Source organism: Crocuta crocuta, unplaced genomic scaffold, assembly GCF_008692635.1.
Source record: "Crocuta crocuta isolate KB4526 unplaced genomic scaffold, BGI_CrCroc_1.0 scaffold112, whole genome shotgun sequence".
NCBI lineage: Eukaryota > Metazoa > Chordata > Mammalia > Carnivora > Hyaenidae > Crocuta > Crocuta crocuta.
Window position 1 is genome coordinate 3,210,323 of NW_027528818.1, and position 23,857 is coordinate 3,234,179.

General features: G+C 37.0%; 1 non-coding gene across 1 annotated transcript; it reads left to right on the forward strand.

Moving 5' to 3' along the window:
• The first annotated feature begins 21,838 nt into the window (after nucleotides 1–21,838).
• On the forward strand, nucleotides 21,839–21,942 carry LOC144224868 (U6 spliceosomal RNA). The gene has a single exon (XR_013333163.1). It is a non-coding gene; the product is annotated as a U6 spliceosomal RNA (small nuclear RNA).
• Nucleotides 21,943–23,857: the final 1,915 nt, after the last annotated feature.

A 23,857-nucleotide genomic window follows, 5' to 3' on the forward strand; every position in this document is an offset into this window, starting at 1 on the left:
AAATAGAGGTGATACAGGAGAAAAGCAAGAGAATAGAGATATCAACATCAGGGTTACTCTCTATAAACAAAATTTCAATATCATCAAAAATGCTCAATAGTACACATTATTTTTCCTAGATAGTGGCATTTTATCAGTTAGGGCTCAGTGCAGGAGACAGAAACAAGGCTAGGTACTTGAGGCAAAAATGGGTTTAATATAAAGATTAACTGTTTATGACATCTTTAACAAACTGGAGGCGTAGGAGTCAGGAGGCCACCACATGACTTTTGGCATCCAAGTTTTCACACCATTCCTGACTCCAGAGGTCAGGAACTGCTGCTACCATAGCCACACTGCTGCTGCCAAAGTCACATTGTCTCCACATCCACCAAGCAAGTGAAAACATGGGGTTCAACTGCCACTGCCACCCGCATTTGCTGGAATCCACCCACCCCTCTTAGTGTCACTGTCTCCTTTGCATCCTCTAGATCTTAGGATGAGATGTCTCCTTGGTGGAAACTAAAATGCATCCAGAGCATCAGAGCAGGGGGGTTGAGAAATTTAGATGTTTGCTATTATGTTCAATGGTTCTGATGAGATGCAGAACATAGGAAGGGGACGAAAGTGGACCCAGGATCCAGAACAGACATCTTACTGTCATAGTCATTTTTTTTTTATTGATCATTTCATTAAAAGATTAGTAATTTTTTTCCTTTTATGTATTATATTAGTATCTATAAGTTATCTAAAACATACTAATTTATTTTATCACAAATGCATAGCCCAACTCTCCTGGTCAGATTCCTCCTTACCCCCAAATACCTCTTTAACCAAATACCTTACATAGAAGCACAAAATATAGAACAGATTCAAAAGGACAATTTGGGTGTTGGAGCTGGGGAATGGTGAGGGAATTTATTCAGTTTGGCCAGTATCCTGCTTTACCAGACCCTCCCAGGTAACCTTACAGGGAGAATCAAGGAAGGAGCTTTGAGATCATGGGTCTGTATTAAGTAATGAAGATTTTATTCTCACTTCAGCAAGACACTGTGAGAGAAAGAATAAATTAAGTCAAAGGGAAAAGAGGCAGCAGTGATTTAAATTGTGTTCTTTACCAGACTATTGATCAAATATTTTGATTGAACTGGCTAGTCAAGCTCAACTTGAGCTCAACTACTGTGACTTTCATGGAGCTGATCAGCTGTTATAACCGACCTCATTGACAGACTGGTTGACTGAATACAGATAAATCTTTAGAGGCAGTATTGTTCTGTTTGGGAACATTCCTCATTCAAATATACTTTGAAACACGTTCTGCTTTCAGTCGGGAAAGCTTTTTTGTTGTTAAATTGTCATGTAGATATGTAAAATAAATGTCATCCAGCTGTTTTATGACTTCCCCAGACACTCAGGTACCTGGGTGACAAGTATAGCAAACATCTAGCAGGTGGTGTGAACGGCCTGAAGCAGGTCATGTATTCTCAACCTGGAGATAATCCAAACTTTCTGATCTGTGAAAGAAGGAAGAACTCTGGTCCACATCTGCTATCTTAGAGCTATGATTAACAAATGAATGTCTCCTCAGGGTGATATTTGTGTGTGTGTGTGTGTGTGTGTGTGTGTGTGTGTGAGAGAGAATGAGAAAGAGAAAAGAGAGAGTTGGCAGGGGAGGGGAGTGGAACTTCTCTTTTCTCCACATACAGGCAGATCTTGGAGATAATGCGGGTTCTTTTCCAGATCTCTGCAATAAAGCAAATATTGTAATAAATCGAGATAAATGATTTGTCTTTGTTTCGTAGTGCATATAAATGTTCTTTATACACTACAGTGTAGTCTATTAGATGTACAATAGCAGTATGTCTAAAAAATGTGCATACTTTAATTAAAAATACTTGTTATAAAAAATGCTAACCATTATCTGAGCTTTCAGCGAGTTGTAATTTTTTGCTGGTGGAGGGTCTTGCCTCAGTGCTGATGGCTGCTGACTGATTACGGTGGTGGTTGCTGAAAGTTTGGATGGCTGCGGCAATTTCTTAAAATAAGACACCTGTGAAGTTTGCCCATCAATTGAGTCTTCCTTTCATGATAGATTTTTCTGCAGTATATGATGCTGTTAGATAACACTTACCAACAATAGAATTTCTTTCAAAACTGGAATGTGTTTTCTCAATTGATGGTGCCCTGCTGGCCATCGTGTCCTGCTCCCACTCGCAGCCGGTGTCCAGGGCCAGCCGGGGCTGCCCCCGGTTCTGCCGGGACAAGGTGCCCGCCTTGGGCAGCTCTTGGCGCTCTGCTCGAACTCGGAGAAGTCGGCTGCAGGCTGCTTCTTGCCCAGCAGCTGAGCAGAACTTCAAGCACGGCCCGGGAAGGTAGCCCTTGTAGCGGTTGTAGGCGGCCAGGCAGAGGCAGAGCAGGAAGAGGAACATGGGCAGGTTGTCGCTGGCCTGCAGGTACATCGTCTTCTCCAAGTGCACCTGGGGGACCGTGTTGATGACGATCTTGGGTTCGCAGGATGTGCCGGTGGGCGTGGGGCTGAATGGGGGAATCAGTTTTCTCATCTGATTATTTCACTGCTTTATCAACTAAGTTTGTATAATATTCTCTATCATTTGTTGTCATTTCAACATTTTTTCACAGCATCTTCACCAGGTGTAGATTCTATCTCAAGATACTACTTTCTTTGCTCATCTATAAGAAGCAACTCATCTGTTAAAATTTTATCATAAGAATGCAGCAATTCAGTCACATCTGCAGGCCCTTATTCTAACTCTAGTTTCTTTGCTGTTTCCACATATGTGCACTTTCCTTCTGGAGTCTTGAATCCCTCAAAGTAATCCATGAGGGTTGGAATCATCTTCTTCCAAAATTCTGTAATGTTGATATTTTAACCTTCTCCCATGAATCATGAGTGTTCTTAATGGAATCTGGAATGATGAATCCTTTCTAGAAGGTTTTGAATTGACGTTTCCCAGTTCAGAGGAATCACTATTTAGGGCAGCTATAGCCTCATGAAATGTATTCATTGAATAGTAAGACTTGATAGGTGAAATGACTCCTTGATCCATGGATGCAGAATAGATGTTGTATTACCAGCCATGAAAACAACATTCATCTCATTGTACATCTCCATCAGGGCTTCTGGGTGCCCAGGTATATTTCCAATGAGCAGTAATATTTTGAAAGTAATCTTTTTCTCTGACCAGTTGGTTTCAATAGTGGGCATAAAGTATTCAGTACACCATGTTGTAAACAGATGTGCTGCCACCCAGGCTTTGATATTCCATTTCTAGAGCACAGACAGAGTAGATCTAGCAAAATCCAGGGGGACCCTAGGACTTTTGGAATGGTAAATGAGCATTGGCTTTAACTAAAAGTGATCAGCTGCGTTAGCTCCTGACAAGAGAGTCAGCCTGTCCTTTGAATCTTTGAAGCTAGAGTTTGACTTTCCTCTAGCTGTGAGTCTTCAATGCCATTTTCTTCCGGTATAAGGCTGTTCCATCTCTATTGAAAATCTGTTTTTTAATGTAGCCACCTTCATGAATTATCTTAGCTGAATCTTCTGGATAAGTTGCAGCAGCTTCTCCATCAACACTGCTTCCTTCATCTTGCACTTAGATGTTATGGAGATGGCTTCTTTTCTCAAACCTCATGAACCAAAGTCTGCTAGATTTTTTTTTTTTTTTTTTTTTTTTGNCTTCATAGAACTAATGAGACTGAGGGTCTTGCTCTGGATTAAGCTTTTGGCTTAAGAGAATGCTGTGGTTGAGTCCAGACCACTCAAACTTTTTCCATTTCAGCAATTAGTCTGTTTCACTTTCTTGTCACTCATGTAGTCACTAGAGTAGCGCTTTTAATTTCCTTCAAGAACTTTTCATTTGCATTCACAACTTGCCTAACTGGTGCAAGAGTCCAAGCTTTCAGCCTGTCTTGACTTTTGGCATGCCTTCCTCACTAAGCTTGACGATTTCTAGCTTTTCATTTAAAGTGAGAGACATGTGACTCTTCTTGTCACTTGAACACTTAGAGGCCATTGCAAAGTTATTAATTGGCCTAGTTTTAATACGTTGTGTCTTAGGAAAGAGTGAGGCCCAAAGAAAGAAAGATACAACATTGCTAGTCATGGACCAATCAGAACACACACAACACTTCCCAGCTTTTTGTGGTCTTATGTGAAGGTAGTTTGCAGCATCTTAAAACAATTATAATATTAACATCAAAGAGCACAGATTACAGATCACCATAACAAATATAAAATAATGAAAGACTTTGAAATATCAGCTTAATTGCCAGAATGTGACATAGAGACACAAAGTAAGCAAATCCGATTGGTGAAAAGGGACCGATAGACTTGCTTGAGGCTGGGTTGTCACAAACCTTCAATTTGTAAAAAACACAATATCTGTGAAACACAATAAATAAAATGAAGTATGCCTGTACAGAAAAAGAGGCCTAAAAAGATCCAGGATCAAGCTCATAGAATTTCAACATTCACTTCAGTGTGGTCTCTGTTTTCTTCTTCTTCTTCTTTTTTTTTTTTTAATGAATCTCTTTTTTTGTGTGTGTCTATTGGTAAAAAATGTGTGATTCATAACAATAAGGGTCTTCTTGTAGTATCTAAGTTGAAGGAAGTCTTATTTCAACAAAAATAATATTTTATTAAAACAATTGTGGGGAAAGTATTTTACCTCTTTAACCTTCATGCCCATGTGTGCAATATGGGCATCTCAACATTAGTTAGAAGTTCAAAGTAGCTTTTTTACCACGGTGTGATTTATATATTTCTGGTGTTTACAATAAATGAACCCTTCAAATTCTTTAAAGTAATACTTAGCATGAATCGTATTTTCTGCAATTGACATATTCATATGAGGCATCTTTTTATAATATTAAAAATTATGATATGCGGTGTACAAATATTTAGGCCAAATAAATATGAGTTTGCTTGAAGGATTATAGCTTAAGTATTTAGCTCCATGGTTATGTAAGTTCCTATTATATCTGTTTTTAAATATGTATATATACTCACATACATATAATCCCGATGAATTTACTAAAGTATAGTTAGAATGTCAACATTATTTTTATAAATCTCTGCCCTGTCACTGAGTTTGCAAGAAATTATTTTTAATGTATTACCATTTTTAACACACTCCAGATTGTTGGCTGCCCTTCTTGCCACGTGGATTTAACCAATTTAGCAGTCGGTGTTGAATGTGTTCCATATTTAAAAAATAATGCTTACAAAGAAAGAGTAAGGGAAGCCACTTACATAAGGAGTTAGGTGGGTGATTAGCAATCAAAACGAAGGCTTTTTGGTGCCTGTCCTGTAAAGGTCCTTCATGACAATCATTTCCCAAAATCCTCAAAACTTAGATAAGGGTTTTTGTTGTTGTTTTTTTAAGGTATGGAAAGCTTTCAAAAAAAAAAAAAAGGATCGGGAATGATAACTTTCTTGAAATAAGAATGTATGGATCCTGCGCTCTAGCTTCCTTCAGTTTTTTACTGCATCCCTTTTGAAAGCAAGATTTGAAAAATTCTAGGTAAATTTTGGAGTTACCATTAAAAATTTCTGGAGTTCATGTGGAAAGTTTTTTCATCTTCCTTCTCTTTCTTACTCTATCTCTTTGTCTCTATATACATATGTAGGTGTCTGTGTGTGTGTGGGTATAACCTCTGCTGTTTGAGAACTGGCTTTTCTTCTGCTTTGTTCATTTAGGCAGCATCTTAGACATATGTACTCAACCTCCATCAAAGGTATATAACCTTCTCTTTAAGAAACTTGTCTGCCCACTCTCACACCCTACCTAGGCCCTATTCCTCCTACTCCCCATTCCCATCTCTAGAAATCTGTGTCTACTAATCATCCAGGACTCAGTAGCTTTCAGTGTGGATATATGCATATTTCTTCATATGAAAATGTTCTTTTGCTATTTATGAATCACATCTACCGTCCCATTAATTAAGCAAAATTTCCATAATCATCCCATATTTCCTGAAGCTTAAAGTGTAGTAAACTCCTTGAAAAGTTTTGGGGATTGGCTGGAGTAGTTTCAGATTGAAAGTGGGAAGCCAGAGTAGAAATTACATTAAAAGAGGGCCAAATTTCTGAAGCACTCCACCCAGATCAGCCCCTTTCAAACCTCAGATGGAGGTGTTCTGGGAGCTGATTACATACACTGAAGTCCAAGATGACTGGAGCATGTGTGGGAGACATATACTATCTCATCCCCTCTCTCTCCTTTCTCCAGAGTTAGTATAACCCAATTCAGGGAGTAATAGGATTCCAATGGAGTATTTTTTTTTTTACATTTTTAAATTTGTGTGTGCTTGACCCACAGTGTTACATTAGTTTCAGGTGCACAATATAGTGATTCAACTTCTTTTTATTTTATGCTATGCTCACCACAAGTGTAGCTACCATCTGTCACCATACAACACCATTACAGTATCATTGACTATATTCCCTATGTGTACCTTTTATTCCCATGTCTTAGTTATTCCATAACTGGAAGCCTGTATCTCCCACTCCCCTTCACCCATCTTGCCCATCCCACCACTCTTCTCCCCTCTGACAACCATCAGTTTATTCTCTGTATTTATAGGTCCAATTCTGCCTGTTTATGTTTATTCATTTGTTTAGATTTTTTTGTTTGTTTGAGATTCTACATAGAAGTGAAATCCTGTGGTATTTATCTTTTTCTCTTTTATTTCGCTTAACATAATATAGTCTAGGTTTATCCATGTTGTTACAAATGGCAAGATCCTATCCTTTCTTATGGCTGCATGATATTCCATTATCTATATCTATATATCTATATCTTTATATCTCTATCTCTATATCTGTATCTGTGTCACATTTTTCTTATCCATTTGTCTGTGAGTGAATACTTAAGTGCTTCCATATCTTGGCTACTGTAAATAATGCACAATAAACACAGGGGTGCATATATCTTTTTAAATTGGTATTTTCCTTTTCCATGGGTAAATACCCCATAATAGAGTTATTGGGTTATATATTATTTCTATTTTTTTATTTTTTGGGGAATGTTTATACTGTTTTCTACAGTGGCCGTGCAATTTATATAACCATCAATAATTCAGAAGGGTTCCTTTTTCTCCACATCCTTGTCAATATTTATTTCTTGTCTTTTTGATTTTAGCCATTCTGATAGATGCAAAGTAATATCTCATTGTGCTTTTGATTTACATGTTCCTGAAGGCTAGTGATGTTGACCATCTTTTCATGTGTCTGTTGGCCATATGTATGTCTTCTTTGGAAATATGTCTATTCAAATCTTCTGCCCATTTTTGAACTGGGTAATTTTAAAGATTCATTTCAGCATTGAGGAAATGGCTCATGAATTTCCCCTTAAGTTTTACATTGGAGCAGTGTATTTGGTCTCAATAAAAATCTATCTTTAGGCAACTGATGAAGGTTGTTGACATTTATAACATGGTAGTATTTGTCAAGCTAAAATAATACTTTCAAAATTAATCACTTAAAAAACATAATATATTCTCTACACTGTTAATTTTTTTCACATGCATCCAGCTTCTTCTGTAAAATATATCTTACAGATGTTAATTATTGACTACTGTGATCCATAAGAATACACATTATAAACACCAGTTTCTCCTCTTACTAAGAATTACCTTTGGGTATCACAATTTGGTTTTTAACATCAACAGAGGATTCAATGGAAAATACAAGTTTTAGCAAAACACCAGGTGTGACTAAACATCATACTGGATACTTGGACCAACATAGAAAACACATTAGGTAAGACTACAGCTCAATTCAAATACATAAGATAGAAGTAATGCTTGACCTTCTACTTTTTGTGGTAGCAACACAGTTTTACGATCATAATAACAAACAGAAACTCAAGGGAGATAAAAAGTTAACCTTTAGAAATTCCATGGAATAGCACCAAAATGTCAAACTACAATGAAGAACAATAACAGAGGTTTTAAAAACTATTTTCACTAAGAGTAATTATATATTATTTATTAAATTGCATTAAGTTCCATCTGTATGCCCAATGCTGTAAGCCTGAAAATAGAGAGATGCTTACAGTCTAGCAAGATAGGCAAACATATGAACAATTAATCCTTTCCGGGAGTGATCAAGGTGATCAAGATAGGCTCTTAGAAGAATGGGAAGTGCATCTTCTAGTAGATATAGGCATGTTCTTTCTTTTTTTAAAGTTTTTTTTTTTCTTTTAATGTTTAACTGTTTTTGAGAGAGAGAGAGCTGGGGAGGGCAGAGAGAGGGAGATAGAGGATCTCAAGCAGGCTCCACTCTGACAGCAGAGAGCCCAATGCAGGACTTGAACTCAGGAACCATGAGATCATGACCTGAGCTGAAGTCTATGCTTAACCAACTGAGCCACCCAGTGCCCCAGTATAGGGATTTTCTAGACGAATGCAGCCATCCTGAAGTAAAAGAGAATATTTGGAAAATTCTAAGTGTGGAAGAACATGAAGTATTCTGGAAACTTCACACTTGTCAGCTGACATGAAGACTTTTGCAGAAGGGAATTAGAAATTACTGAGACCTGGCATGCCATGTGTACCTGCTTCCATGATTACAACTTATCCTATAAGAATTGGTCAATGATACCAAGGGTTTCATTTCATTATTTAAATGAGTTTATCTGATTAGCTGCTGTTTTTGTTTTTGTCTTTATTTATCATGTTTCCCTAAATCAGGTAGTCTAATCAATTATAACACACATGCAAATGAGGAAAAGCATATTGAACATTTTCTCCTAAAAATGTCATTTGCAGTATGTTTAAAGTTCCCACAAAGTGATAGGGACATAGATAGGAGCAGAGTTATAGAAGTGAGAGGGCTATGCGTTTAAGAGATGAGGAAAGTGAGGTCTAGAAAAGCTTAAGTGACCTCTCCAATAGGCCAGGCAGATCCTCTGCCAGAAGCAGAAAAGAAAATCCACATCAACTCCCTCAGCCTTGGTTATTTTGCCTGCTTAGAGTCAAGTTCATTGATAATAGAAGGGAAGTTCCCAGCTTTCCAGATGTTGAGACAGCCCCTTCTTATCATACATGGTTTTGCCTCTTTTTGTTGAGTTCTGATAGGAGCTGTTTGGTGAAGGGCAGGAAGAGGCAACTTCAGCTCTGGAAACGCCAGGGCACACTACTCTGTGTGCAGCTGCTGCTTCTTTTGATTTCAGAAGATAACAATTTCTAGTAAGAGGAAAATAAGATCTAAAATTGTAGAAAGATAGGAAATGATGATGACACTGTCTTTTGTTGATTTTCAGGTGGTTAATTATCAGTGGAATTAATGGTCATTTATCTTTTCCATGTTTTTTTTTNCAGTATGGTATTGGCACAAAAACAGACACATATCTTTTCCATGTTTAGAAATTGTTCAGTTCCAATTTTGAGAAGTTAAAATCAGAAATGTTTTCTGAAGTGGAAAATGGAGAGAAGGAGGACAGCTAATTATCAAAGCATATACAGAAAAGAGATTTAGCAAATCAGCTAGCATTGTTTACAGAAATATTAATTATAAGACTTTGTTAGCTTTCATGAACCAAGTATTGGGTGTTTAACTCATATGAATAATTGGGAAATTTATTTTTAAATTCTTAATGTGTTAATAGTTTTATTTATTTTTGAAAAAAATAGGGTAATTATTATATAACTATACAAACAGTCCCCAGCTTACAATGGCTCAACTTTTTTTTTTTTAAATGTTTTTATTTATTTCTAGGAGAGAGAGAGAGACAGCATGAGCAGGGGAGGGTCAGAGAGAGAGGGAGTGACAGACTCTGAAACAGGCTCCAGGCTCTGGGCTGGCAGTCAGCACAGAGCCCGACGCGGGGCTCGAACCCACGAACCGTGAGATCATGACCTAAGCGAAAGTCGGACGCTTAACCGACTAAGCCACCCAGGCGCCCCTACAATGGCTCAACGTTTGACTTTATGATGGTGCATAAGTGATTCAGATTCAGTAAACATTGTTTTTTGGTTTTGTTTTTTAATTTTTTAATGTTTATTTAATTTTGAGAGACAAGAGAGAGACAGAGCATGAGTGGGGGAGGGGAAGAGAGAGAGGAAGACACAGAGTCTAAAGCAGGCTCCAGGTTCTGAGCTGTCAGCACAGATCCTGATGCAGGGCTCAAACCCATGAACCATGAGATCATGAATTTAGGTGAAGTTGGACACTTAAACTACTGAGCCACCCACATGCCCTATGATTCAGCAAACATTGTAATTTGAATTTTAATTTTTTCCTGGGCCAGTGATATGCAGTATGATACTCTCTCATGATACTGGGCACCAACAGTGAACCATGGCTCCCAGTTGGCCACATGCTCACAAGAGTAAACTGATACACTTACAACCATTCTTTACCCATATAGCCATTATGTTTTTCAATTTCAGTACAGTGTTCAATAAATTACCTGAAATACTTAATGCCTTATTATTATATAGCCTTCATAATAGATGATTTTGCACAACTGTAAGCTAATGAGCATTCTGACCACATTTAGGGTAGGCTAGGCTAAGCTATTAGGTCAATTAGGTATTAAATGCATTTTTGACTTATGGTATTTTCAATTTATGATGGGTTTATAAGGATGTAATGCTATTGAAGGTTGAGGAAGAGCTGTATAGTGATGAGACTTCGTGGTCCTGCAGTCTTGCTCTGTGCGGGGGAGGGGTGGTGAGGGAAGAATCAGAGAAGGGTAAGAGCAGACCCCTTTAAGTCAGGTCCTAAGATAAGGGCCATCCTCACCCAAGTAAGGCCAGTACTGGATTGGGGATATGACACATGATGTAGACATAAGGAGTTTGGAGAAATGATGGGACATCTAGTTGAAAATATTCTAGAGAGGGGGCGCCTGGGTGGCTTAGTCGGTTAAGCGTCCGACTTTCGCTTAGGTCATGATCTCACGGTTAGTGAGTTCGAGCCCCGCGTCGGGCTCTGTGCTGACTACCAGCTCAGAGCCTGGAGCCTGTTTCAGAGTCTGTGGTTCCCTCTTTCTCTGACCCTCCCCTGCTCACGCTGTCTCTCTCTCTCTCCTAGAAATAAATAAAACATTAAAAAAATTAAAAACAATATTCTAGAGAGAATTAGAAATACCATCCTGCAAATCAGGATTGAGTATGTAAATTTAGAAATCTTTTGTTAGAATTGATCATTGAAGCCTGAATGACATTTCCATGGAAAATATGGAGTAGAAAAAAAGAATGATTGAGAACTGGACTTGGGGGGCACCTGGGTGGCTCAGTCGGTTGGGTGTCTGACTTTGGCTCAGGTCATGATCTCACAGTTCATGGGTTTGAGCCCCATATCGGGCTCTGCGCTCACAGCTAGCTCAGAGACTGGAGCCTGTTTCGGATTCTGGGTCTCCCTCTCTCTCTGACCCTCCCCTGCTCACACTGTCTCTCTCTCTCAGAAATAAATAAAAAACATTAAAAAAATTTTCTTTAATAAAAAATAAAGAGAATTGGACTTGGGAGATGTCCATGCACATATAATTTATCAATTTAGATAATAAAAATAATGTTCTTGCAAATTATTATTCTTTATTATTATTATTATTACTACCATAACAACAATTACAATTTATGAGTCACTAAGCACCAGTCTGTCTGTACGGATTAGCTCATTTTATCCTCACAATCCCTTGAAGTAAGTTATGTGATTAGCATTGTATTACGGATGAGAAGGCTGCTATAGCTGGATTACTTTGCTTGCATCTCTTATTAATAAATGAAGAACAACAGACATTGCAAAGCAAACTGTTCACTTTTGCTCTCCTGCTATGAGCTTAGTCTCATATGTATAGATCCTTCCAAAGAAGAGTCTAGAGCTCTGCCATGGGTGCAGAAATAGGTAGTAGATTGCCTGAAGTGCAGGGAGTGACTGCTTGGAAATGTGTTTTTGTTGAAATGACATGAAAATTGTTGACATTTATCTGGAAGCAAGAAAAATGGATTTACCTTGCTCTGTGTGGGTGGGTAAATTAAACTCTCCCTCAGCTTCTATCTCTGAGCTGTTCCATAACTCAAGGAACAATAACAGCAGACAAAAGATGTGTTTCAAGATGCTCAGGGACTTTTGAAGAATCATCAACTGACTCATGACATTTCTAATGTGTGGTATTGCTAAACAAATTGTGCATAAGTGTAGTCATTGTACAGTCCCTCAAGATGATATGTGCCCCTTTTGGTAATGTATGAAAATCAAAGATGTTTTAGATATTTTAATATGAGGGTTATACTGGAAAACACTAGAGAATGAACCCTTAATTTCCCCGGCAATGCATTTTAAGAGCAAATAGTATTGTTTTCAGTAACAAGCAAATTGTGCTGTACCTGTGAAAAAGAGTACAACAAGTGTTGTACTTACTCTTGGATAATTACAGAAATACATACAGTTTTCCTCTCTCAGGTTAAAAAGTTTAAAAGAAAATTAAGAGATATACTGTAAGAAATTTTAATGAATTGAAATCTGATGACATTCCCTAATCTTTGTGTATTTGGATCATCTTTATTCTATGAGCCCATATATAAATATACATAATTGAGGATATGCATATACATCATATACTATATGGCACTGTAATGTAAAATTTGAAATTATTTTTGATGGCTTGAGTTTGCAAATGTGCATCACTTAGGATGAGCTAGGTTATGCTAGGGAAATAAACAATGTTAACCTTTAAAGGCTTAAAAGAACAAAAACATGTTTCTCACTCAAGATACATGTTCACAGTGGATCGGCCAGGGCTGAGGGAAATCCTTACAATTGGAGACCAGGGTGAAGGAGTTTCTACCATCTGCAGCAAAGCCAGTCAGCGGCAGTGGGAAAGGGACCCTGGAAATTGTGCACTAGCTGTCAGAGCAACTACCCAAAGATGACACCCATAACGTCTAGCCTTTCATTGATTAGAGCAAGTTCATGGCTATGTCATTCTAATAAATGTAATCCTACTGTGTGCACAGAAAGGGGGAAAAAAGAAATACAGTAAAACCTTGGTTTGTGAATACAATTCACCTCAGAAACATGCTTGTAATCCAAAGCACTTTGATATCAAAGTGATTTCCTCATAAGAAATAATGGAAACTCAGATGATGCAGTCCACAACCCAAAAATATTCATATAAAAATGATTACGGTACTGTAACGTTATACAAAATAATAAAGAAAATACAAAATATAAAGAAAAATAAATTAACCCTGAATTGAGGGTCCTCTACAGTATTAATAAACTCTTGTCATATACTGTATTTAATGTAACTGGGCAATAAAGCAGCAGAGGAAGCAGGCGGCCTGACCTAGAATGAAGCAAAGCATTCCTACGTTTACTCTTCTATGGAAAAGCAAAGTGCTGTCCATACAGGCTTTGAGGTGACAAAAAATACACTAGTGCCAGTTGTGGGCACCTTCCAATGTTCTGAAAAACCTGATTCATGCCAAACACTGTGGACTGAGACTGAGCATCGAGCATGGAAGATGATCACCCACAATCCCACAGCAAGAGTGAGAGAGAAGATCATGTGACTTTCGGTGTCACATGTACTGCTCATATTACAAAACATCTCTCATTTATCAAGTGAAAATTTATTAGAAATGCTTGTTGCTCTTGAGGAACACTTGCAGAACAAGTTACTCGCAATCTAAGGTTTTACTGTATTTGGTGACTGGCACTGATGAGTATCACACTATTCCTGGTTTTAACTGCGTGTTCAGAGAAACAAATGTGGGGTTGGGTGTTTACAACTTTTAAAGACGGGTTATATTCTTGCAGCTTCTTATGAACACATTATTTCATTTGTTTAAGCATTTTGCTAATGAGGTCAAGATGAAATTTTTATTACAATTTTGTTCTGCTTCACCTCACTTTGTTCCTAAAATAAAACTATTTTTCTAAGTCTAGTCTTTTGAAAAGTATAATATGAGAATTGGGGTAATGTTTAGGAATGAATTTCCTCCTGGGTGCCTGGGTGATTCAGTCTGTTAAGTGTCTGACTTGATTTCTGATCAGGTCAAGACCTCAAGGTTTGTGGGACTGAGCTCCTTGTCAGCCTCAGCAGAGCCTGCTTTGGATTCTCTCTCCCTCTCTCTCTGCCCCTCCCCTGCTCATGCATAGGCTTGCTCTCTCTCTCTCTCTCAAAATAAATAAATAAACATTAAAAATGGATTTACTCCTTCTTAAAAATGTCAACAGCAGTTCTTACTATGTTCATAGGGAAACGTTGGGTCAACTAGAACTAGAGAGCTCAACAATTTTCATTATTTGATTTTTTTTAGAAACATTTTTGTACATTATAGAATCCAGGGCAACATTGGTTTCTATTTGTTAAAAAATCAAGACAAATGTTTGAGAGCTTATTGTTTTGAATCTTTAAACTAGATTAAGATGAAAGAGCCACTGTACAGTCTTCCTAGAAGGATGCACAAATTTGTCCTACACTGATTTGAAAGCAGCCTGCCTTTTAAGAAAAGCTTTATGATCCCTGCAGGGAAGGGAGCACATTTTCCATGTGCATGTATTCATGCAACCGAAATTGAGCTCATTCAAATTGCAAGACTGATGATATATTTGCAATGCATTTTGAACATTGCCCTCCAAAGATAAAGGGTGAGTGGCACAATCACTTTTTAGACCTATAATTTTGGGCACCATGCACTGAAATGATTTTCTGATTCACTTATTTCTTGAGGCCTTATTTCTGACATGTTTTAATTTCCCTTCTAAGTGCATTAAGTAGTGGCATCTGAATCTTTTTGTCAGAACTAATAAAAAAAATCCTAATACCTACCATTATGGTTTATAGCTGTTAATATATAGCAAAAAAATTGTACAGTTTTCTACAAGCCCATGAGGCTGCAAGTGAACAGATGAATGGCCTTTGAAAAAAATCAAAAGATTTTACCAAGGCTGAATTTACTTAGCCTCTTTACCTCCAATTATCCATTTCACAGTTATAGTTGATTATTTAAATCTCTAGATTCTAAATATATGTTTTGCTTTTTACTCAAGTATTTTGATGTACAGTAAAACCTTGGATTGCAAGTAACTTGTTCTGCAAATGTTCCAAGACAAGCAAACATTTCTAATAAATTTTAACTTGATAAACAAGCAATGTCTTGCAATGTGAGTAGTATGTGATGCTGAATGTCACATGATCACAACTGAGCCAAAGTTTCTTGAAGTTCACTTTGATACACAAGTGTTTTGGATTACAAGCATATTTCCAGAACAAATTATGCTCGCAAACCAAGGTTTTATGTATTCCATTTTTACTTTTACTCTCCTAACTTTTATGAAAGGTTTCTTTTGTTTCGTGAATATATATACATTTGTTTTTCATCAGATGGTTACTGAGTGCTTATCTTACTGTCTGAGTGGCAAGCTGCTGAGCTTTGACTGACATGGGTCCCTCCCTCTTGAAACTTGCTGTTTGGTAAGGGAGACAACCATTAATCAAATAATTACACGGTCTAAAGTTGCTGCCTTCATGAGTGCTGTGAGCTGGAGGAACATGGGATGATTAGAGCATGTAATAGGGAGATTTGAACTGGGGGTAAAATGGGGTGGTCAGGGAAATGTTCTCTGATAAAGTAGAGAAGAGTGGTTAGAGACCTGAAAGAGAGATGAACTAGGAGCGGGTAGGCATAACCGGTGTCCTGGCAGGCGTACACCCTGTGCAAAGATGTTGGAATGGATGGGGGCAGAGCTAGTCCTGAAAAGAGCAGAGCCAAGAGCAATGACAGAAGCCGGGGCCTCCCACTGAAGAGGATGAAGAGGCCAGTTGCAGGTATCCATGGCTCTTCAGTGGTTTTTCATTATTCTGTGAACCATTGTGAACCAAACTTATGAGCCTTTGCAAGTTTTTAATCTAAAGGAAAATGTGTGACTTGAGTTTTGAAGAGGTTCATCCCAACAGCTCTGCAGAGAAGAATTAGAGCTGGACAAGATTGAGGCGGAGATCATATGGGAGGATCTTGTTACTCCTGGACCGCAGATGATTCTAGCTTAGGCCAGGATGGTGGTGGTGGCAATGGGGACAAGTGGATATATCTTAATAACAATCAGAAAATAAAAGGAACTTGGTGATAAATTGAAAATAGAAATGAGATATCTATAACACAATTGTCTGAGGTCTGTTCTCAGTGCAGCCTGACTCAGGATTCAATGCCTGGCTGTTGAAACAAAAGTAAATTAAAACAAAAGCACCATTTATTTAAAATGGTGCATTAAGAAATGGATGAATGGATAAACTATATATGTGTGTGTGTGTGTCTGTGTATAACACACGTTGTATCCAGCTTAATTAATTGTTAATATAAATATTTTGAAAAGAAATGGAGAACTGGCTTTCGTAGATATCACTAGCAAATTCTGTCTCCTTTGCAGAGAAACTGTCCACCCCTGGTGAGTGTCTTGGTTTATTTGGTATGACCTTTCCCCTTAGCCTGAGACTGTGGAATTGACAGTAAAGTTACCTTCATACAGGCTTGTTAAAAACTCTACTCAAGAGAAATTGTATTCTGTTCAGAGAAGGGCAGTACTATTTTACTCAGGTATAGATTAGATAATAGTAAATCATCTTGTAATGCTGAAAGCTACGTCACCACTTTGGACTCATAAAAGAGAAGTTACTTTTCATAGCCTACACAAATGTGCACAAGCAGCTACATGTGGCAGATTTGCCTAATACCATTTTAAGTCTTTACTTTTTATTTCAAGTTTTTGATGCTGGATAAACATGTTTTGCTTATATAAGATTTATCATTCTTCTGACTAATATCCAAGGACTTCCCAAAGTCACAGAATTAATTTTCCAGGAACATTCATTCATTCTCATACAAAAATCTTTCAACCGAGAAGTTGGATGAAGGCTTCTTCCCCTTCCCTTCCCTTCCTTTTCTCTTCCTCCATCTTTCTGTCCTTTCTTTCTGTTTTAAAGAGTGACCACTTTCCTTGGTAATGACTCCTTAACACCCACATCATTTGCTCCATCAGTATATCTACTGACTTTTTTTCTTCAATCTATATCCACAACGAAGACAGTTCTCATCACCTCCATCCACCATTATAGCTCTACTCTACATCAACATCATCTCCATCCTATCTTATTGCAATGACTGTCTGACTACTCTTCTGGCTTTTAACCTTGCCCCAGGGTTATGTTCTCCTCACAGTAGTCAGTGTCCACTGAAAAATGTCACCTGTATCATACACTCCTTTAAGTCCATTGTTCTTTGATTGCCCGTCTCAGAGTGATGTCTATGTTCTTATCATCGTCCTCGGTATACTGCATTATCTGTGCTTGAACTCGCTCTCTGAACTCCTCTCCTCCTGTCCTCCTTTCCAGCCACCCCCTGTCCTTCCTGCTGTCTCTCAGCAGTCCAAGGATACCAAGACCTGTGCCTGAATGTTCTTCCTCCAGTTATCATGATTTGCTCCTTCACTTTCTTCAGGTTTCTACTCGATCATTCTGATGAGAGAGGTTTTTTTCTGACCACCTTCTCTAAAATAGCACCTTTCATTTCATTCTCAATTACTTTTTCCTGCCTTAATTTTCTTTGTTGTACTTATCAACCTCCTGATATATATATGTATTTTGTTGACTTGTTTATTTATTTTTCTACTAGAATGTAAACCCTATTATTGCTGGGACTTTAACTTTGGTCAGCTCAGTATCCCCAGCATTTGGAATAGTGCTTCATCCCTAACACATGCTCAATTGCTTTTGGTTTAAGGGATAAATTTTGCTGTAATTCATGTTTTCTAGAAACTGGAAAAGACAGAGAATTGATTGTTCCCTAGAGATTCCAAATGGAATGCATTTCTGCCCACACTCTGATTTTAGGACGTCTGGCCACCACAACTGTAGGAAAATATATTTGTGTTGTTCAAGACACTACATTTGTGATAGTTTGTTTCAACAGAAATAAAAAAAACTAATAAATTTCTGGAGCTATCTAAGATTCAACCTCATAATATTTTTTAACTGAGTACTTTAGGTATGTATGTATTGGAGTTGGCCTATGTGGTAGTCATTAGTATTATTCACTAAATATTTCTGGATTTCCTTTCGGGTATATGGCAGAATTGTTTGTTACTGCCCCCTTGAAGTTAGAAATGACCATGTGACTTTCTTAGGAAGATGACTAGTTAGTGGAAGTAACATATGTAACTTCTAGGTAATGTTTATAAGCCTTTGCAAATTTTTTCCTAATGCCATTTTTCTTGTTATTGTGAGTGTAGAATCTTGATGAGATATACTCTCCATGGGCCTGCTTTCCTGAGAAAAGAATGAGCACATTCCCTTAGCCAACGCTAATGGACTTGTAGTGTGAATGAGAGATCATTTTGTGCAAACTGCTGAGATTTGGGTGTTATTTTGTCAAAATAGCAAAATTTAACCCAATGGTTCTCAAATGCTTTGATCTTAGGATCATTTTTGCACTCTTAAAATTCCTCAACATCCCAAAGAGTTCTCGTTTATGTGGGATTATCTATCAATATTTACCATGCTAGGAATTAAAATAGACATTTAAAAATAATTCACTTAATTAAAAATAACTAAAACAAACCCATTTTATGTGCACATAAAATATTTTAATAAAAACTGTATTTTCCAAAGCAAAAAATAGTTTTATGAAAAGAATATTTCTTTTATTTACATATTTGTAATTTGTAAATTTGTATTTTAATAGTTGGCTTTATATGAGTCAACTGGATTCTCATATCTGCTTTCATTGCATCAGATTGTTGTTATTCTTGTGTTTGAAGTGTATGGAAAACATTCAGCCTCATGTAGTTGTGGTTGTAATGGGAGAAGTATTTTGATGCCCTTTTCAGATAATTGTAGATACTCTTCTTTGATACTACACCGGAACTCTGTAAGTAGTATTTTCTTAAAGGTAAATTACAATGTGGAACTGAAATCATATTCACAAACTTCTCATACTGTTACATGAGATCCATTGGTCTGTCTTTTTTTATTATTAAAGTATAATTAACATACAGTGTTATACAGTTTCTGGTGTACAGTATAATGATTCAATAATTCTATACATTTCTCAGAGCTCAACTATAAAATTCCTAGAAGAAAACACAGGCAATAATTTCTTTGACAGGAGCCAAAGAAACATTTTTCTAGATATGCCTCCTCTGGCAAAGGAAACAAAATCAAATTTAAACTTTTGGGGCTACATCAAAATAAAAAATGTCTGCACAGCGAAGGAAACTATCAACAAAACAAAAAAGTAACCTAATAATTGGAAAAGATATTTACAAATGACATATCTGATAATGGGTTAATATCCAAAATATATAAAGAACTTATTCAACTCAACACCAAAAAAAACCCCCAAATAATCTAACTAAAAATGGACAGAATATCTGAATAGATATTTTTCCAAAGAAAACATAAAGATGGCCAAAAAACACATAAAAAGATGCTCACCGTCACTAATCATTACAGAAATGCAAATCAAAACCATAATGAGATATCACTTTACACCTGTCAGAATGGCTAAAACCATTGATCTGTCTTACATTTTAAATGGACAGATCCATGCTCTGTAAAGGCATCCACTGGTCATTTTAAAAACATTGACTCACTAAGTTTTGCAGATCTTCTAAATGTTAACACATATTATTACACAATATCAAAACCCAACTTTAAAAAAAAATATTATTCTGAAGTTAATTAATATACAGTGTAGTTTTGGCTTCGGAAGTAGGATCCAGTGATTCATCACTTACATATAACACCCAGTGCTCATCCCAACAAGTGTCCTCCTTAATGCACATCACCCATTTTCCCCAACCACTCTCACCTCTCCATCCCCATCAAACCTCAGTTTGTTCTCTGTAATTAACAGTCTCTTATAGTTTGCCTCCCTCTCTGTTTTTATCTGTTTTTCCTACTCCAAACCCAACATTCTTTAGTAATGTTTAAAAAGATTTTATACATCGAGAAACTGTTAAGGCACTGTTGCCAGACACAAATTTTACAAAATTCTAGCATTCTTTTGAATATTCAAATTCTATTGTGTTTTGAGCATCAACATTGTTTCCTGTGAAGTGGCAAAACTCACTTTGTCTATTTTCAAGAAATACTCAAGTCTGCAAAATACTCAAGCCTGAATAATTATAGTTTTTAGGTTAATTATTTTTTCAAATAAAAATGGTATAATGAGAAGAACAGGTAGTTCAACTTGCAACATAAACAGTATTTCCCAAAGATGACCATTATGGAGAGCAGCTTCTGACATGGCTCTTAATGGTCCCAGCCCTGTGGGAACCATGCTTTTGAATGTGGGCTGGAGCTGGTGACTTACTTCTAACAGAATGTGACAAAAGTGAAGAGGTGTCACTTCTGTGACTGGATTGTAAAAGACTGATTTCCATCTGGCTGGATTTCTCTCTTTGGCTCTTCTCAAGTGTTTCCCCACATGGAGAGGGGAGTGGAGAATGCCCTTCAGCCAATAACCACAAGGAACTGAGGGCCTCAGTCCAAATGCATCAAGTAACTGAATCCTGCTAGCAATCACAGGGATAAGGTTGGAAATGGATCCCTCTCCAGTTAGACCTTGACAGGCATGTGATCCCAAGTGGCACCTTGATGGCAGCCTTGTTAGAAACTTGAGCCAGAGGACCCAGCTAAGCAGTACATGAATTCCTAACCCATGGATACTGAGATAATAAACCTATGTTGTTTTAAGCTGCTAGGTTTTAGGGTAATTTATTATGGAAATCGATCACTAATGCAACTCTCTACTTCATTATATAGATGTACTTTATATATATGTTTAATTGTTCTCACACAGAATATTAAGGTGTGCCCTTAAGTTCCAAAATTTAATAAAATTATGAATTTTTGCTAATTCATCAAAGATATTCTTAGGTAAAATTGAAATTTTAGTGCATGGTGATGAAATGTACAAAATCTGCTAGCACAGCTTAGTTCTACTGCCTCAATTTGTTCTAAGAAGCCAGTAATGTTACCCACCATTGTATTTGTACCATCAGTGCACATGTGAACATAGCAAAAGACCTGCCAACACAGTGAAAAAAGATAAATAATATATTAATTGCTTTGATTTCACAGAGCGCCTGAAAGTTTTCCTGCTCCCCCACCCCCAGGGGATCTGAGGATTATATTTCAGAGCTGCTAATATATACTATCCCAATTATCATGTCAGATAAATTGTTAATTTGCCATCCTTCACCTATAAGGATGTTAATTACAAGACGGAGGAACAAGGGGGAGAAGAAGGGCGGAAATGGTGGGGGAAAGGGAGAGAAGCAAACCATGAGAGACTCTTGAATGCTGACAAAAACTGAGGACTGATGGATGTGGGGGGAGGGGGGATGGGCATGGAGGAGGACACTTGTGGGGATGAGCACTGAGTGTTATGTGGAACCTAATTTGACAATAAACTATTAAAAAAAAAAAAAGATAGTAAAGCTGCCTAAGGAAAGGCAATGCAAAATTCTCTTCATTTAAAAAATAAAAGTCGTTTTTATAAGGTTTTAAAATTCGGCCTATGGAGGACATGTATAGGTTTGACTCTGCTTATGAATTCAGGACTGATGAAACATTGCTTCACACCCATGTATAACTATCCATCTAGGATTATATATGTCAAGGAAACGGTGTTGATTCTCAGTGTTACTTGCTGCTGCTGATATTGGCACCTTATCTCTTAATCATTAAGAAAGGGATTGTTAATATGTTTTTGTATATATATTTGTAGGTGTGTATGTGTTTGTATGAGTTCTATAAGTAGGAATCTGGTACAGCTTAAATAAGCTGTATATTATAACTATTTCCAAGTACATATTTCATACTCGCTTTGGCAGCACATATACTAAAATTGAAACAATGCAGAGAAGATTAACATGGCCCCTGTGCAAAGATGACATGCAAATCCTACTACATATTTCCTTTGTATCTTATTATTACTCACACTGGTAATGTAATCGACAGTACTTCTTTATGATAGAGAATTTAGAAAATAAATATGCATAAATGAAAAATTATGCATTATCTTTCTACTAAGATAAAATCATGGCTAGCTGTTTTGTGTGTTTTCTTTCTTTTCATGCATTTAAATTCATATGGGTAATATTTTAAATTTTCCTTAACAATATTAATGGGCAATTTCAACTCTAGAACTTGCTTTCAAACTTCTGCTTGTATTTGTAGATAAATTAAACACCAAACTGCATTGATTTCACTGTGAAGAATCATGACTTCACATCACAAAGGCAGAGTACTCAATTATCTAAAGTATTTTTGAAAAATTAAAGCTTTTTCACTGTAGGTTAAATTTATTTATATTGTTAAACATGCTATATAAATTAATAAAAACATATTTTATTGATCTACCATTTACATTTTATCCTGTATATTTTATAGGATATGTTTATATATGCAAATATATACAAATTATAAACCAAAGGAAAACCACAATAAGAAACACACCAGAATTATCTTGTGTTTTTAAATAATGGGGGTTATATTTCAAGCTCCTGAAGCTTGATTTTGTTATATTAAACATGGGTCCCCAGATGTTACAAGGCAGTCAGCACTGGTTTAAAATGCAGGTGGTATTCCCTTTTGCATCCTACTTTAGAGCATGTCACAGTAGATTAACTTATCTCAGAGCTCTGCACAATTGATCCCTTCCACTGTGGCTGAGCTGATGCTTTGCAGCTGATTGACACATTATGGCCAAAATTAATACACTAGCCAGATCACTGATAGGCTGTTATAATGAGATCTCTCATTATTTCCCCACCTTGATATCTTCCAAAGAATCAATAAAACTTACTAAATATACAATGGGAAAATCTGAACATAGGTATATGTTTTCTATGGCCGGCTACTGCCCATGTCTTTTTCACACTTATACCTATTGATTTCAAGATGAAATTATAAAAATAAAAGTGCTCTTAAATGGTACAGATACAGCATGTTCTTTGCAGACTTCTATATTTCAGGGGTCAGAGAAGCGTCACTATATATACATATATTTATAACTGTTTTATATTTAATGGCCAGGGATTCCTACTATTAAATGCTGGGTTCTAGGCTATTACTACCCTCATTTATTATTTATAAAGCTCTGTCAGCGTACATGGTTTTTAATGTTAGATGAAATTGTGCCAGACAAATTCCCCTCCCTGAGGAGCCTACAAGCTGAAAACAGGAGGAGAACGATGCAGGAGAGAAATTGTGGGAAGGACAGAGAGTGATTAAGGGTTGTAAACTTGGCATTGCTTTGCCCAGTAGGTGGATGACAAGGAGAACTTGAATGCTGAGAAATGATTCTAAGACTGGGAAGCCATTCAATAAAATAAAAACAATAACTAGAAGCAAGGAAAGACATCATACAAGGGGAATCTCAGCCCTCTCAGTGAGAACTCTACATCTTCAGCTCTGACATTTCTTCATACACTGTGTACACCTGGTGTCTCAGCACCGCCTCGTACTCATTATGTTCTAAACCAGTGGGTCTCAAATTTGAACATCATCAGAATCATGGGCAAGTGGGTAGGGTTGTTAAAACACAGACTACTGGATCACATGTCAGTCCAAGTATCTGAATCAGTGAGTCTGGGGTCTTGAATTTGCATTTCTAACAAATTAACAGGAATTGCTGTGGAACTACCCTTTGAGAACTCCTTCCTAAACTAATATCTCCAAATCCTCCAAATCTAGTTCTCCAAACCGCAGCTTGGAGTCATCTCTAATTCTTACCTTATAGTTAGACAATTCCCCAGATATGTCTCTGCTTTCCTGAGAATTTCCTTCAGATTTGTGTTAGCTTTGAACTGACAGGTACCAATCTAATCAGATACTAC